Genomic DNA, 16,337 nt, shown 5'->3' with positions numbered 1-16,337 from the left:
TGACCAGACGGAGTTATAAAACCCTCTTTGTTGGCTTGTTTCTCCGGGGAAAGGTTCTTGTCGTGTAGCCTTGGTTCTGGTGGAGTTCACTGTGTATTCAAGGCTTATCTTGAGTTTGCCACAGTCCTTCTGCCTCCGCCTCCCCACGGGAAAGCACACTATTTATTTATTATTTAGTTATTTAGTTAGTTAGTTAGTTACTTAGTTTATGGTGCCAGGATGGAGCCTAAGACCCCACCCATGTTAGGCAAGCACTTTACAATCAAGCCACATCCCCAGAGAGTATGATGGCCATGTGAGCATACAATCAGGTTGGGGGGAGCAAGCACGGAGATACAGCTGAAGGCTGTCAGAAGCCCCACAGAATCCTTCTGTCGGATGAGAGAACCGCTGGATATAAGTCGCAAAGTTATAAAGCTTTATGGGAGAGAAAAGGCAATTGATTTCATTTGGATGAGATTTTTCACAGAATGCTTCATTAAAGAGAAGGATCGCGCCTTTAACTTGGCCATGAAAAACGAGCCGTTCTGTTTTTCGGCTTCTTTTTCTATATGACATTATGTCCATACTGCATGTAGCTCTTGTTTAACTGCTATGTGATATGTTATTAACAACAGGGGGTTTTTTTTGGCTACTAGGGAGCAATTGAGTAGTCACCACTTTTGCTCCATTAGACTGGCTCTCCTGAATGTTTCGTGCTTATGTGAGCTCTTTCCCAGCACTAACAGTCACAAGTGGAATTACTGGCACGTGTCCCTTGCCAAATGGTGCCCCAAAGACTCCGTGTGGACAAATATCGGCAATCATAGAAACATACACACACACACACACACACACGTGTGTGTGTACAATAAAGACACCTTTGGAGTTATTATATGCTGGCTTTACCTGGTACTTTCTTCCAGGATTCAGGAAGACGATAGCTTAGCACACGTTATCTTCCAGAGCTCAGTGGTGGCTACTTGAGTCCTGGCCAACGATTTCTGTACTTTTCTGAATGTACATAATTAACCCTGTTTATACAACAAGACCCATCACAGTATGAGAATTGCTCCCTGGCCGTTCGGCTGACGGAGGATATCAGCATAACGGGAGAGACCATCAAAGATTGCTGGCTCCAGCAGCAGCGTGCAGTTGTTTGAACTGTTCGCTGCCTGGGTGGAGAGAATGGGGGAGAGAGGTGGAAAACACCGTGTAGAACATCCTGATAGGATCTGAAGTGAATGGGGAGCCACAGGCGCCTGTGTGTGTCTGCTGTCCTCTCCCATCTATCAAAGCACACTGGCCATGGCCCTCTGACCCCTTTCCTCCTCCTCCTCCACCTTATGATGCTTGCAAAAAGCCAGAACTCTGAGCCAAGGAGCCAGGAAGTCAGGAGGTCAGGGCTACAGTCCTCCAAGATGACTCACCTCCAAGCTGGCAGCATGAAAGAGACATAGTCTCATACCCAGGTGTGAGAGCTGGAAGCGTTCTGGGCCAGCCCCACCCGAAACTCCGAGAGTTCAAACAATCCCCAGAGCCAGCAAGAAGAAAATTGTCTCATAAAATTTCCCATTGATTTTAGTTGGATCCTTATAAATCCCGTGGGGCCAGATTGCTCTTAGCATGATTAATATCCTGCCTTCCCCAGCCACGTCCATGTTCTGTCTCTTCTCTCCACCGGTTTCTTACACTTTTGCACCCCCCCCCTGTACCCCGTGCTCACACGCTGTCACACACCCAGCCTTCAGCCTGGTGTGCAGGAACACATGCACAAAGAGACATCTTAAATAGGGCCGTTTCCCTCATCAGGAAACTTGAGGTTTGTTTCCTTTTGTAATGTGTTTTTCACACTTATCTCAAACTGGCCAGCCTTTGCCTCATGACCAGATTTTTCCCTTGAAAACATCCCAAGTTCACATAACCCAGAGCACAGACCTCCATCAATCACAGGCCTGCTGACTGGTGGGTCAGCACCGTGAACCAAAGCAAGCTACTCAACAGCCTGTGGTCGGCACAGCTGGGGCTTCAGGGGTTCCTGAGCCAGCAGGAAGGCACCTCAGTGAGTGCTCCGCCAGCACAGTGTGGAGCTTCCCATGGACTTCCTTTGTTCAAGGGAACACAGGAGTCAGGGGAGGCTGCTTCCCCACGCAGGGCAAGATCCAGGTGAACTTGCACCAGAAATAGCCCCAGAGAACTGAGCCTTTACCGAAGACTGCTTTAGTGGGTAAATCAGTGTGTGAATAGGGTTAGACGTTCCGTCACTGTGTCTCCCAGGCACACGGCTTACACAGCATTCACTGCCATGCATCTCATACTGTTGTCCCTCCAGCTGCCCCTTCCTGAGGACTTCCAGACGCTCCATCAAATCTGAGTCTCCTTGGTATCCAAGCCTACCACACAAAGGCAAACTTCAGACACAAAAGCTGTTCTAGGATGTCAAGGGGACCCTCAGGCAGCACAATGGAGGTTCAAGGATATGTAGACCTCGGGGATATTTGTGATTTGCGCCATGCTTTTGCCTATCACGAAGAGAGCAGAGGCATTCTCCCCTCAGATCATTACAGGGCCCAGATCTCTATACTGTCCCTGCCTCCTGTGTGTGGAGCCCCGTGTGTGGAGCCCCGGAGTCGGAAAGCGCACACTCAGCCTCCATTTCCTCAGCTCCTGGTACAAGCTTTACCACACAGGATAAATGCCTATGAAGTCGCTGTGAGGGGGAAGTGTGTACCTGGTCTGAAGACGTCTGTTCTGTCACAAAGATGGCCACCCCTTGAGAGAAGAACCACTACAGGGTTCTGCCTCATCCCGGCGGTTCCAAACTAAACATAGGATACCGTAGTGCATCACCAGGCATGGCAACCTTCCCTCGTATCATCTGTGCGCTAAATAAATGCCATGAGCACACATTAATATGCTGTCTCTTTTGCATAGGGAAGTGATTGCAAGTAGAGGCCCCAGACGTTAGCTTTGAAAGTTATGTCTACTCGATGTGACACTTTGGGGCTGGGTCTATGAACAGTCTGTGTACTTCATAGGGGCAGTTGTGAAGGAAGTGATGTGTGTGTGTGTGTGTGTGTGTGTGTGTGTGTGTGTGTGTGTGTGTGTGTTTGGAGTGGTAGCTGGTATGGTTGTCTAACAGTAAGGATGCACCATGTGTCACACACCGCTCTAATTATTAGCATTGCCAGAGGAAACACAAAAAGCAACCACAAAGTCTGTCTTCCTGGAGCTCACAGTCTAGTGAGGCTTCATCCTAAACAAGTGTCAGAGGCCCTTAGAACTGTGTCATCTGTGCAGTTTCTATCGCTTCTTGGCCTCTTGGCTAAGATCAAATGCAGTTTTACTCGTTCTGTGGCATCGCCCTTTGTCTGCCCCGTGGGTCGTATCTCCAAGCCTGGCAAAGTTCCAGGCACACAATGGGCATCCAGGAAACAGCCTCTCAGTTGCCAAAGAGCAGATAAATCTGCATTTGTGATGTGGCTAAATCCTGTCAATGCCCAGGTCATACCAGGCAGCATGTTCTAAGCTCTAGTCTAAGGGCTTATATATTCACACTCCATCGTCAACGTCCTTGCCCAGGACCTCCATCCATAACCACCTGCCCAGACTTTGAGTTCATCTTCCCAAGTCACCTACCCCAGTCAAAGAAAACAGATGCAATTCCGAAAATGCACTGGACCCTCTTACATAACTGAAGAGAGTAGCAGCCATATCTAACTCACCCGCTTGGCCCGGTTTCCACTGCAAACTCTCCCAAGCCACCAATACAAAGAAAGCATCCAGTGAACCACCGTAAGTGGCAGGTTTGATCTAGAAACCTGTTACTTCCCCAGTGAAACATCTCCCACCCAACCCTGTGGTATCCCTATTGGTTAAAGTATTCTGCACATACACACACACACACACACACACACACACACACACACACACACACACACGCTGCCTGCCCTTTACTGCCTTTGCACTTTATACATACCTACGCACATACCATACCTTCCAAAGCTTCCTTATAGGGGCCTAGGTTGAGTTACTTAACATCCTCTGCCTCAGTATCTCCCTGGTAGCGTGTTTCAGGACAACCTGGGTGATTATCTCACACATAGACTCCACAGAGTGTCCTGTTTACCGACATGCTAAGAAATGTTTGTCAGTGTTAGCAATGTGTTGAAGAGGAAGAACAGTGAGCTAGCCTCAGTTTACACTAAGGTCGTTCAGAGCTAGCTCTGATTTAGCGAGGAAACCCACAGTTTAGAAGACATGTGTCCACAATCTGAAGCTACACAATTAAAGTAACTATTTTAGAAATAATGCTACCAGCATGCTAGAGGCAATTATTTTAAACAAATTCAGATCCATGGTCCTACAGATTCTAGTTGTCCAAGATTTCATGCTAGAAAATGACTTTTCAGCTGAAGATCAGTTTTCATCTCTGTATGTATTTTAATGTGCTCAGAGTCACAAACTTTGGGCTGTGGCACTCCTGACAGAGACAGACTGGACCATGCGGCTTAGTTGCCAGGGATGGCGGTAGCCCCAGTGTGCTGTTTGAAATAAGCTTTTTTTTATGTAAGCACAGCAATGGCTCTTTATTCTCCAGAACTCGAGTATTCCTGAAATACAGGCAGCCAGGTTAACAGCCAAGTCCTAAAAGGTGCCAAGACAGTCTATTAGGAAAAGGAAAAATCCCGGGTTATAAGTCATTCGAAGGCAGTTTAATTATAAAATGTGTGAAGCTGGGTTGTAAATGTGAAGGGTCACACTGGCTATTTCCTCGGAGCCTTGGGAGAGCGTTAACTAGTTATCATGATATGAACTTTATGAATGTGCCAAGCCCGGGGCTATTTATTACTTCCCAGGCTCCTCAGTGGTTCCCAGGGATACCAGTTGATAGTGACCGTTAGACGTTACCAGTGCTGGCACCCGGCAAAAGCTTTAGATGTAAGCACTGGCATGAGAAGGTTGCCTAGCAAGCATCAAACTTTCAGGCCTGTTTAGTGTCATTACAATTTTTGTAAGCAGCTATTCTCTACTCTGTCATCTTTTCCCTTCTGCCCACCCCCAAATGGGAGCCTTTGATCTACAAACCTGGGTGATCTACATGCATGGATGCTCACGCACGCAGAGAGACCCACTCCATTCTGAAAAGATTGTCATTGCTAACAGGTTCTGCGTTGTACAAGCCACATCTCTGTGCCCTAAGGAAGCCACCCCTACTTGGAATCAGTGCCTGACACTCTGCGAGATCACAAATGTTAGCAAATTGAACCATCTTGTTTGTAAACCTATGTCCTCATCTTCATCCTCCAAATAGACCAGGGGTGAGGCAGTGTTCAGAAAGGAAGAATTGGCACAAACAGAAATAATCAATGATCCTCCACCTGAAACTCATAATGGTCCCAACCAGGAACCAAACTGGGGTAGCAACTGCAGTTGTCAGATGTGTGTGTTTGTCAGATCTCTGAGCAGCCGTGGTGTGCCACAGTGGAAGTGTTGCCTTGGTAGCATATTGTTAAGCACTTAATGGTCCTAGGCCAAAGTCTGGGTTGTAGCCTTCCTGTGCTTCGGTGCTATAAATGACCCAACTGTGTTGTTTGCAAGGTAATATGTGATGTCTAGAATAGATTGGGAAGTAATGTCTAGTAACACTACCTCTAGAGATACTAGAGTCGGTGAGTATTAGGAGGTGGAGTTTTGAGTTGATATTAAATCCCTGGCATTAAAGGCACTTTATTTAATTGCTGGTGATGAAATCAGATTTTAATAACAGCCTCACAAAGTTCTTGTCCCTTTTAAGCAGCTGAGCTCAAACAGTTGCAGTACACTCCAGTGCAAGACTGGGTGAGAATTGCTGGGACACAGGGTCACAAGGATACCAAGCAAGCCACAGTAGAAGCTCCAGGTGGTGATTCAAGAAGCCAGATGTGAGCTGAGAGCTTGCTTAAAGCCATCTGGAGGGGTAAGGGAGGGCCAAGCCAACATTTCCAACACACTAAAAGCCAAACGCTTAAGAAATAACATCTTGACACTAAACCAAAGGGCAAGACTCCACAAAGACGAAGCACAGTGGAACCCAGGGAAAGCCAACCAAGTCCTGATCAAAAAGAGATAAGGCCAGGAACACGTGGAGATGGTTTGAACTGTTCGGTGCATATCTGTGAGAAGTACGACACTTTTATTTACTAATGAATATGATAATTGCTCTTAAAGGACCCACATACTGTGCTGCTGGTGTTCCATCACAGTAACAAAATGCCAGAGACTTAGAAACTTAGAAACAGAAGAGGTGTGCTTCATTTAGATCATAGCTTTGGAGGTTTCTGTGTATAATTGGTCCCATTGGTTGGGTCTATGGAAGAACAGCAAAGCACAGTGGGCACTCCCACCTCATGGCTAAGTAAAAGATATGGGGGGGATGAAGTTCTACAACCCCATTTGAAAGAGACATTTCAATGACCTATATGACGCCTCCCCTAAGCCCCACCTCAAGGTTATACGCCTCAAGCAGTGCACTGGAGAAAGACTTTCACATGGACCACTGAGGGGCATTTAAAATGCAGACTCTTACACCGCTTCCTCTCACTGTAGTCACCTACACTTTAGAAATGCAACACAGTGGTAACTCAAGAGAAACCGGTAGTTATCCCTGCTGTGCAATACAAGCGTGCGTCTGCATTGGGCCATTTGAAAATTGTAGAGAGAGGGCCAACAAGACATGAGGAAACTGTTCAGAGTGGAATAAACACCTGTTTCCAAGGCAGCATTCAAACAGTTGGTGCAGTTGGTGCAAGGAATATATACTTCCTGAGATGTTACATTGTCAGGTGGGGTTATAAAAAACACCTCTCCTGGTGACCAGGAAAAAATTATATATATATAAATGTTTATATATAGCAACTGGTTGAGCTCAGCTGCTTAAAAGGGACAAGGACTTTGTGAGGCTGTTATTAAAATCTGAGTTCTAGCACTTGCAATTAAATAAAGTGCTTCAACGCCAGGGTTAGTATACCAATATGCCAAGAATATACCAATAGAAAACAGAAACATAGCCCTGGCATTATAAGGCTCCATTTTCTACATCCTTATTCTAACACTCAAAGCTTCCAGTTTCCAGGGCTGTCATTGATCTTGAATGTCTGCCTTTAAACACAATGGCTTTGGGTTCCCTGATGCATCAACACCCAACCCCAGACCCAAGCCAGCTCTCTGAGGAGAACTCAGCTCTGGCCTTTCTGGAGAAAGACATTCCAGTCCCTGAAGTCCTTAGCATTTTACAGACTTCTTTAGAGGACCAAGAACAGTGTCTGGTACAATAAATCTGTGTTGACTTCTAAGCCAAGGCTGCCTGTGTTGAGCGAAGGCCTGGTTCTATATTTATTAGACCTTCTTATTTTATGATTCACTTCATGAGACCCGTGCCAGAAGCCCCTGTTCCTCTAGAAAGTGGCCTGATGACTCAGTGACACAGTGTTAGGTGTCCCCAACAGGGAGCTACAAGTGCCTCATGGATGTCTTGGGCAGCCTAGAAGCTGCCTGCTGAGCTTTGGGCAATGCTTTCTCTGCATTGTCTCTGCCTACTTTGTGACTGTGAGGAAGGGCTGTTAACATGTGCTCTGGGCTCCGGGGAAGTGAGGGACCAAGCTTCACCATTAAACGGGGAAAGTTTCCATGATTTCATTCTCTCACCCACAGTGATCTCCCGCGTGCACGCTCGGATGAGGGGAGAGGTCTGCTTTCAATTAGATTTACTCAAAGGGGGGGAAAAGTGTTTTTAAATGGTGTGTAAAAATAATTCAATAAAGGCTTCAGAGGTGTGAGCTGTTGTCATACTTCTGTTTGGAAAACGTCACTCAGAAGGCACCCAGAGGCAGCAGAGGGATGTGGCACCTTAAAAAATTAATTTGTGAAGCAAACCTTGGAGACTACTTGTCCTTTGTGCCAGGCTTCCAGTGTCCTCGGTGGGGAAGTCCAAGGCTCTGGATCCTTAGCCAGGGTGGATAGTGTTACCTGGTTTGGTACTGCAGAAATTAAAATTTCTTTCCCTTTCCCTTTAATCCTAAATGTCACTAGGAAGGTTAGCCCCTAACATGAATGATACTCTATGGCCTTACTACAGACAATTACCAACTCATAAATCTTGGTCAGACAGTAATAAGAGTGTGAGAAATGACTGAATTCAATCCAGTATTAAAGTGTTAGAGCAAGGGGAGACCTAGAGAAGGTGAAGCTGGGGGAGTCTCGGGGGAGACAGGAGATCCCTCCCTAGTGCCGAGAACCCTCATCTTGTTGAGTGGCATTTTAGACGGATATGAATGAGGTCATTCAAGATGGTAATAGTTCAGTGATAGCTTGGATCCCATCTGAAAATAGGATAGAGGGACTGGGGTGTGGTGAATCCGAGCTCAGCCAATTACTGTGTCGTATGCTCCTATGTTGGGATCATGGCTACCAGCATTTCATACAAAACAAGAGAGGGTCCTGGGAGGTAAACCATTAGACTGTTATAAAAGTCATTGAAAGTGGACTCATGAGATGACTCAGCCAGTTGAAGTGCTTGCTGCCAAGTCTGACAACCTGGGTTCCATCTCTAGAAAACATGTGGTACATGGAGAGAAGCCACTCCCACTCTTTTGGGGGTAAATCTAATTGAAAGCAGATCTCTCCTCACATCTGAGCTTGCAAGAAGATCACTGTTGTCCTCTGACATACACACACACACACACACACACACACACACACACACACACACCACACCACATCCACAGCCACCCCTCCCACACACATACATAATAAATAAATGTAATGTTTAGTCATAAAAAGAGACACTATGGTTAAGGGAGTTAACAGTATTCCATTAAGCAGTGATCATTTTGAACAAATCATTCTGACTGAGCCTTCCACTTATGCTAAAACTGTGTGACTCTAGCTTCCCATCTGGGACCAACCCCACAGCATGGACCACCTAGGTGACTGGGATGAAGGTCTTCCCAAGGGCTCCTCTTTGACAGCCTATGTCTAGCCACTAAGCATAGTCCTTTAAGCATGTCCCATGAGGCTTCTGAGCAAAATGCCCTAGTGCTTCCCCATTGACCATAGTCAAAATCAAGTCTCAGAAATGCCAGTCAGATGTTACAAATTCTGGTGCACATTCCCTGCCCTGGACACATTCCCTCCTACAGCTTCTGTAGTCCCAAGTTCCTGTTGTCCCTCATCCACACGGGACATATTTGTCCTGTGCCTTTCCCTGGGTAGGACTGTCTTCTCTCCAGTTCCTCACTCAGGCGTCACTTTCCCTGACTGCTCCATTGAAAACCGTAACTCAGAGACTTTCCTCACTAGCTAGTTCTACTCTCTGTGTGACACCGACCCCACCACTGCCACCACCATCTGGAACATAAGATGGATGAGAACACAGATCCTTACCAGTCCTCTTTGCTGTGAGCTAGCTCTGATAGAGATTCCATGGTTGCCAGAGAAAGACTCAGTGCTGACCAGAGTCACTGACACACATATTGCCACGCTGAACTTGTTGACTTCCACATCCATCCGTTGGGAAAGCTTTGTGTGCCCAACCATGGACTTACTCTGCAAGGCACCGTACCTGGTCCCGGTTTTGCTGTCTATTGCCTCCACACAGTTTGGTAAGTGCTTCTAGAAAGACATGAAAATTGGGCTCTGCCAAGGGTTCTGTCTGGTTCAGCTGCTCGGGAATCAGAGCAAACTACAGGACAACTGTACTGATGAGAAGAAAAGAACTGTTGGCACCACTGTGCCCTCAGCCACCCTGGCTTGTACCCACGAGACTCTAATGCCATTCTATGCAAAGCTGTCAACATCCCTAACTGGATGGGATCAAGGGATTTTTGAGTGGAAAATAGCAAGCATTTTGTTTTTAACACCAAGCATTTTAAGCTAATGAGTATCTAACATAGTCACAGCACTGTACAGTGATGTTCCAAATGCAGGTTTCTTTCCTCTGTATTTCAATACAATATAGACAAAACGGCAGAACACAATGGGTCCTTGGCAGAAGTTTATCTACACCTCCTTTCAACTCTAAGTGAACTTAGCCTAGCACCTATGAACCATAGCAAATGTCCCTGCCTGGCCCTCTGTTAGGATTCAGCAGCAGCTCTGTGTCCACCTTGCTTCCTCTGCTTCCTAAGCTACTGAAGTCTATTTGAGTATAGCGACTACATCTTCTCTCTGGGTCTCCCAACGCTCTTGCACAAAATGCTTCTGCAACAGGAGCAGAAGTTAGTGAGAACTAAACAACAGGCAAGGACAAGTTCTGTGAAGCAATGGAAAGGGTGCTGAGACAGGTTTCACTCTGTTAAAATGATGTGCACTGGACACAGGGTCCAGAGAAGGCACACTGAGAGTTCACATTCAAGATGAGGAGTAATGGTGACTTAGTTCCTCACTGGACATAGGTGACTCATTGTCCCTGCTGAACTCAGACTTGAAAGGGAAAGTGGTCAGGAGGCTAAGTCTGGAGTCACACATACTCCATGTTTTATTTAAAGGAAATGCACTTAGAATCTATGGCATAGCATGCTGCTCTGGGCATTAGAGCTATGAATAAAATTCATGGAGCCGATTTTCTAATACAGAGACAGTCATGGGACATCAAATAAGCAATACATTAGTGGTAACTGCTACAAATGTAAACTAAATACGAGCAGGAGACCGAGTGTGACAGGAGAAGGGCTAGACAAGTTCAGGGTAAGTGACACTCAGAACGTGACATTACCACAAAGGCCCAAACATGAGAGAGCATGAAACACACCATTCTGAGAGGCTGACAACACCAAAAGCAAAGCCACCTTGCCATATTCAAACGGAATCCAGGGAAGTGAGAGGGCAAGCAAAGGGAAGAATGGGAGGAAGAGAGGCGGGCGGTGAAGACAGGAGGAGCAAGGTGGCAAAGAGCCTGTCCTGACTGAAGTTTGCATTTTGTTCAATTCAGTGAAAACTCATTGACTATTTTTGCAAAAGGAGCGGCCCTGATCTGATTTGTGTTTCAAAATATCATCTGGCTGCTCAGGCTTCTGATACAGGAGGACAGCGTGCAGAAGGTGTGTGACAGCAATGTCCGGGATGATGCCTGAGAGACCTGGGACTGGGGTGAGAGGGATGGTGGACCTTCCTCTGGGGGACAATTGAAGGAAGCACCCTATCAGGGAATCGTGGTATCTGAGGAGAGAAGGGAGCTGAGACGTGCTGTTCCTTTTCTTCTCTGAGGTCTCTAAGACGTTACTCGGGAAGAAGAGTCAGAGATGGGGATCCCTTACCACTGGGGCTCCTGTAACAAATCCCACAGGCCAGGTGACTTAGGTATAACTGAAGCTTCTTCCTCGTGGTCGTTGAGGCAGAGAAAGCTGAAGCTGAAGGTGGTTTGCACATCAGGTGTCAGGTAAAAGCCACTTCCTGCTTCATGTATGTCTGAGCCTTGTATCTTCATATGAGGAAAATGGTGAAAACGCTTCCTCTAAATCCCACCCATGAGGGCCTAGCGACCTACTCCTTCTTTCTCAAAGCTCTGCATCCTCATCTATTGCCAAGGGGCTCAGGGTTCACATGGGAACTTGAGGGGATATTCAAATATCAGTATGTCCTCCGCCCCCTCTAAAGGGGAGAGGAAGTATTTTTTATAGAAAATATATGATTACAAAAGGCTCACCCTAAGTGCTGGCTAGTTTTGTTTTTTTTTGTTTGTTTGTTTGTTTGTTTTTTGTTTTTTCTCATCTTGACACAAGCTATAGTGGCATATAGGAAGAATGATTTTCAGTTGAGAAAAGGTCTCCATGAGATTGCCTGTACACAAGTCTATGTTTACTTCCTTAATTAGTGATGGATATGAGAAGGCCCAGTCCATGTGAGAGACACCACCTCTGGGCTAGCGGCTCTGAGTGCTAAAGAAAGCAAGATGAGCAAGCCATCAAGAACAAGCTTCTACTTGTTAGAGTATATTCTTTCCAATTATAAAAGAAGAACCTTATTGTCGAGTAACACCATGCTAATGGCAGCAGGAGTTGCCTGCAGACCATGCTTACTTCAGCTCTTCTACTCCTCCGTGGCTTCTACTTCAGTTCCTGACTCCTGTCCTGAGTTCCTGCCTTGATTTGCTTTGATGACAGCTTCCGATTCTGAAGTATAAATGAAAGAAATCCTTTCTTCTCCAAGTTGCTTTTTGTCATAGCATTTATCACTGTAATATAAGCCCTAAGATACCCTGCAATTCAGATTTTCCCTGCAATTTAATTCACCCAGGAAGAACAGAGTGAATAAGCAATGTCACAACCAAACTGCCTGGAGGTTCAGAAGAAAGTTTGTCTAGTCATCTTGTCATCCCAATACCCGCTACCACTCTGAAACAAAAGTATTTGTTGGGTTGAGTTGTCATTAAAATTTGAATGAGCAAGAGATAAATCTGAATGACAGGACCAAGGAGTTCTTGTTAAGGGGATATTTCAAGTCTTGTGTTTCTGCTTGTTACTCCTATTCACAGGATCTCTCCAAGATTGATGTCATGGGACCATGTGCTCTATAAAATGCACCAGAACAAGTCAAGGCTCTGCCCACAGATTCTGAAATCTAAAAGTGCATCAACGCAGATTGAGCTGACATATTTTTTAAATGCTATGACAGTAGAAAAGTGATTCAGAGAATGAACTGTAGCACTAGTTCCCTGCTCCAGTTAAGTTCATGATGTACCTTTTAGGCAAGTTCCTGTCTCTCTTTAGTTTCCTTATCTGCATAATGATTACTGTAATAGCAGGTATCACAAAGTAAAGTGTGTGCACGTACGTGAAGCACTTAGGGCAACATGTGTGCCCCTGGATGGCAGGATCGCATTTCGGGAACTCAGTTGTTATGCTGCTCTATCCTGAGAACACGTTGCTGTGTGCACATATAGACACAGTCTGTCACTCAGCATAATCTCCATGACATCAAGAGCTGAAGTGAGCATGGTCTGCAGGCAACTCCTGCTGCCATTAGCATGGTGGTACTCGACAATAAGGTTCTTCTTTTATAATTGGAAAGAATATACTCTAAAATAACCATAAGCCTATATCATAGTAAATACCTAAACCAGAGATATAGGTGAGTGCCGTCATCACCCAGAGTTCCATGCTAGGGCCATTGTGTCCACTGGCAGGGCAGCATCTGTGTCATTATCATCACAGACATTGGTGAGATCCCAGGCTGGAGATAGTAGCAATATGCAATGGCTGTTTCCAGCCCCATCAGATTGATGGAGTCACCACCACCCACAGGGACAGTATTAACTAAAGCACCCTGGGATGTCTGACTGCAGAACCACCATGATGGTTGTGGAACTTTTGCAGACCTAGTATCAAGTCCCTTAATCCATTCCAAGATGAGCTCCTAAAAACCATTTCTAAGTGACAAGGGTAAAGCAAAGAGCTTAAAAATAAAGAAGACCTTAAAATGTGAAGAATTGTTGTAAATATGAAAGAAATAGCTAAGTGTCTTATTTCTCCTGCATCCACAGACTTAGAAAATTCTTTCTTGTCTCTCTGACTGGGGAGTGTGGGTTTTTAGTGTTATCCAAGGTGAGGAGGTTTGAAGAATAAAGATCTGGCCTTAGAACACCATAGGCTTAGAGACTAACACACCTTGGCTGGAAGGCAGTAGAAGTGGTACCTAATGTGTTGCTAATGGGTGTACAGCACTCAGCCACTTTAAGAAAACTGTGTTGCAGTTCCTCAGAAGTTAACACTGAATTACCACATGACCAGCAAATCTAACTCTAAGCATACTCAAGGAAACTTAAAACAATATTCATATCAAAGTGCATGCACAAATGGATCATTGAACTATTATTAATAGTAACCAAAAATGAGGATCAACCCAAACATCCCCAAACATGTAACTAGAGAAAGAACAAGTGGTACACAGATACAATGGAATATTATTCAGTCTTTAAGACAACAAACTATTTAGACTATAACAAGGTAGATAAGCCTTTCAGACCTCGTAGTACATGGAAGAATCCAGTCATAGTATGAGTTGCTCATAATACAGATTTGTAGTGGAAAAATCTAAAAATGACTGCAACTGTTATACATCTTCTTTGAGATCCGAGGAAAACACTCTGGAGTGGCATAAATGAACAATAATAAAGATACTAAAATCTACTGAATTATGAACTTTACATAAACTTGTGTTATGGGAATTATTGTATCTAAAATGTTGATAAGTTGGCATATTCTTCATGACCCTGTGCAAATTTTCCCTATGATTGTCACATCCAGCTCTTTCCCCAACCTGAGATCAGATGTGGTAAGTGTAATTCCTACTCAGAAGATGGAGGGATGCAGGCTCAGAGTGTCAAGATCAGAGTTGAACAGTTAACATGAGAAAGGGACTGCAAGCAGACCCAAGATCAAAGTCTTCTGAATCAGTCCAATGTCCTCCTAAAAGAAGCAGTGGGAGGGGTTGGTGTGGCCACCAAAACACTGGGCAGGAGCAACCAGGAAAGGAATGAGGCGCACTGAGAACTGTGTCCTTCAAGCTCTAGAACTGTTAATCATCAGCTGCTCAACCTTGGCTTATGACTATCAGCCCTTGGACCTCAGCTTTCTTATTTGTGAAATCGGGATGGTAGAACCTAATTATGCCTGGAAGGATGTGAGACTATGTAACACACAGGAAAAACATTCAGAGTTTAGAGAGATGCTGCCATTCCATGTGAGGATAGTATCAGGGTTCACCAGGTTCCTCCCTGCTTCAAGGACATGGCTCCTATCCTCAACCTAGGTGGTGATGAAAGTCAGAGCCATATGTTAGGAGTCAAGGAGACATGTTCTGACTTGATTTTGACTTTAATTTAGTATGCAATCCTTACCGTTTCCCTCCTTCTTCATATCTCAAGTATCACATGTAATCTCAGGATTATCAGACTCTAATGAAACCAACTATCCAAATGGACTTTGCAAAGTTGTAACCGCTTATTAATTACAAACTACTAATAATCATCTCCTTGGTAGGAAATGGGCATTGAACATCCGAGGTTCCCCAAGAGCTTCAGAGTGCTTACTCTGTGCTCTGACACTCTCTGGGAGTGAATTAGTTAGCTAGCCCACATGACAGTCTTTAAAAGGCAGTGCGACTGTCCTCATGACTTTCCAAATGAGAACAAAGAACAATGAGATGATTCCCTTATCCCAAGATCACACAGGCAGTAAGAGGCACAGCTGAAAGCTCCAACTAACTTCCCTGGCATGGAAGCACTTAACCTCTACTCATGTTCAGCCTGCTCTCAAGTCACAGATGGTGAAACTCATGGGGTCACAAACCGAAGGCACTGGAAGGAATTAGCTTACATTCTGAGACCACCACCCACCAAGCCAGTGTTCGTATTCCTCTTAAGTCCTCTGACTCACGTGCTGGTCACTGAGAGCATTCTGCTACAGGGGAATTCAAAGGCATACAAGCAACCTAATTACTTGGGATCTCCATCTCCAGCTTAGTAAGAATAACAGACTAGAGAGCAAAACCTCTGTTCTTTCCATCTCCTAGACCTGGTTAAGATCTACCCTGATGCCAAGTATACACACACGCCCACAAGGATGGTGTGGTACATTTTGCCAAGGTCTCTTCCGAATATGAGAAAGGCAGCACAGTATATATCTTTCAGGCTGCAGAGTTTGCTACCCTGGCAAATACTTCTTTTAGCCACTGAGCAGGGATGGGCCCCGTGACATGATGAGTTATACATCACAGAAAGACAAGATCCTGAATGGCAATGTTGGCAGAGTGTGCCCTGGTAAAACTAGGAGCAGGTGGTGTGGAAATTAAAAAGCAACTGGAAAACAGAGGAAATTGTGGCATCCTTCATGTGGACTGAGAGGCAATTTTTGGTCCACTCCCCTGGAAATCACTTGGGGATAACCTAGCCGTTATTAAACGTGGAAAGATGCTTTCATTACTAAGATCCCGTGCCAGCGTTTCTGCTTAGCAACATGTCAGCTTCTCAGAATCTGATTTAGGCCCAACATGAGAGGCTGTAGTAAATCCTGTCACTTAGCAATAGGCCAAAGAAGAGAGAACCTTCTGGAGGTATAATGAGGCTGCCGGTGGGGTGCCCTGGTGCCTGGAAACACTGGGATATAGAAGAGAGTAGATTGATGAAGTTACTCATATCTTCCAGGAAGTAATGTTTCAGTAATGAGATTCCAAGTCTTGGACTCTGGTGGGAGCTGTAAGTCTATTGACACTGCTACTGGAGGGCCTTCTAGCAAACTCCTAGTTTCTTATCCCAGACTCCTGAGCAGAGTTCATTTATTCAATAATCAATCTGTGATGACACATGGGGAGAAAGCTTAAAC

Source organism: Rattus rattus, chromosome 1 (genome assembly GCF_011064425.1).
Source record: "Rattus rattus isolate New Zealand chromosome 1, Rrattus_CSIRO_v1, whole genome shotgun sequence".
In the NCBI taxonomy this organism is placed as follows: Eukaryota; Metazoa; Chordata; class Mammalia; order Rodentia; family Muridae; genus Rattus; species Rattus rattus.
This window is presented reverse-complemented; position numbering follows the sequence as displayed.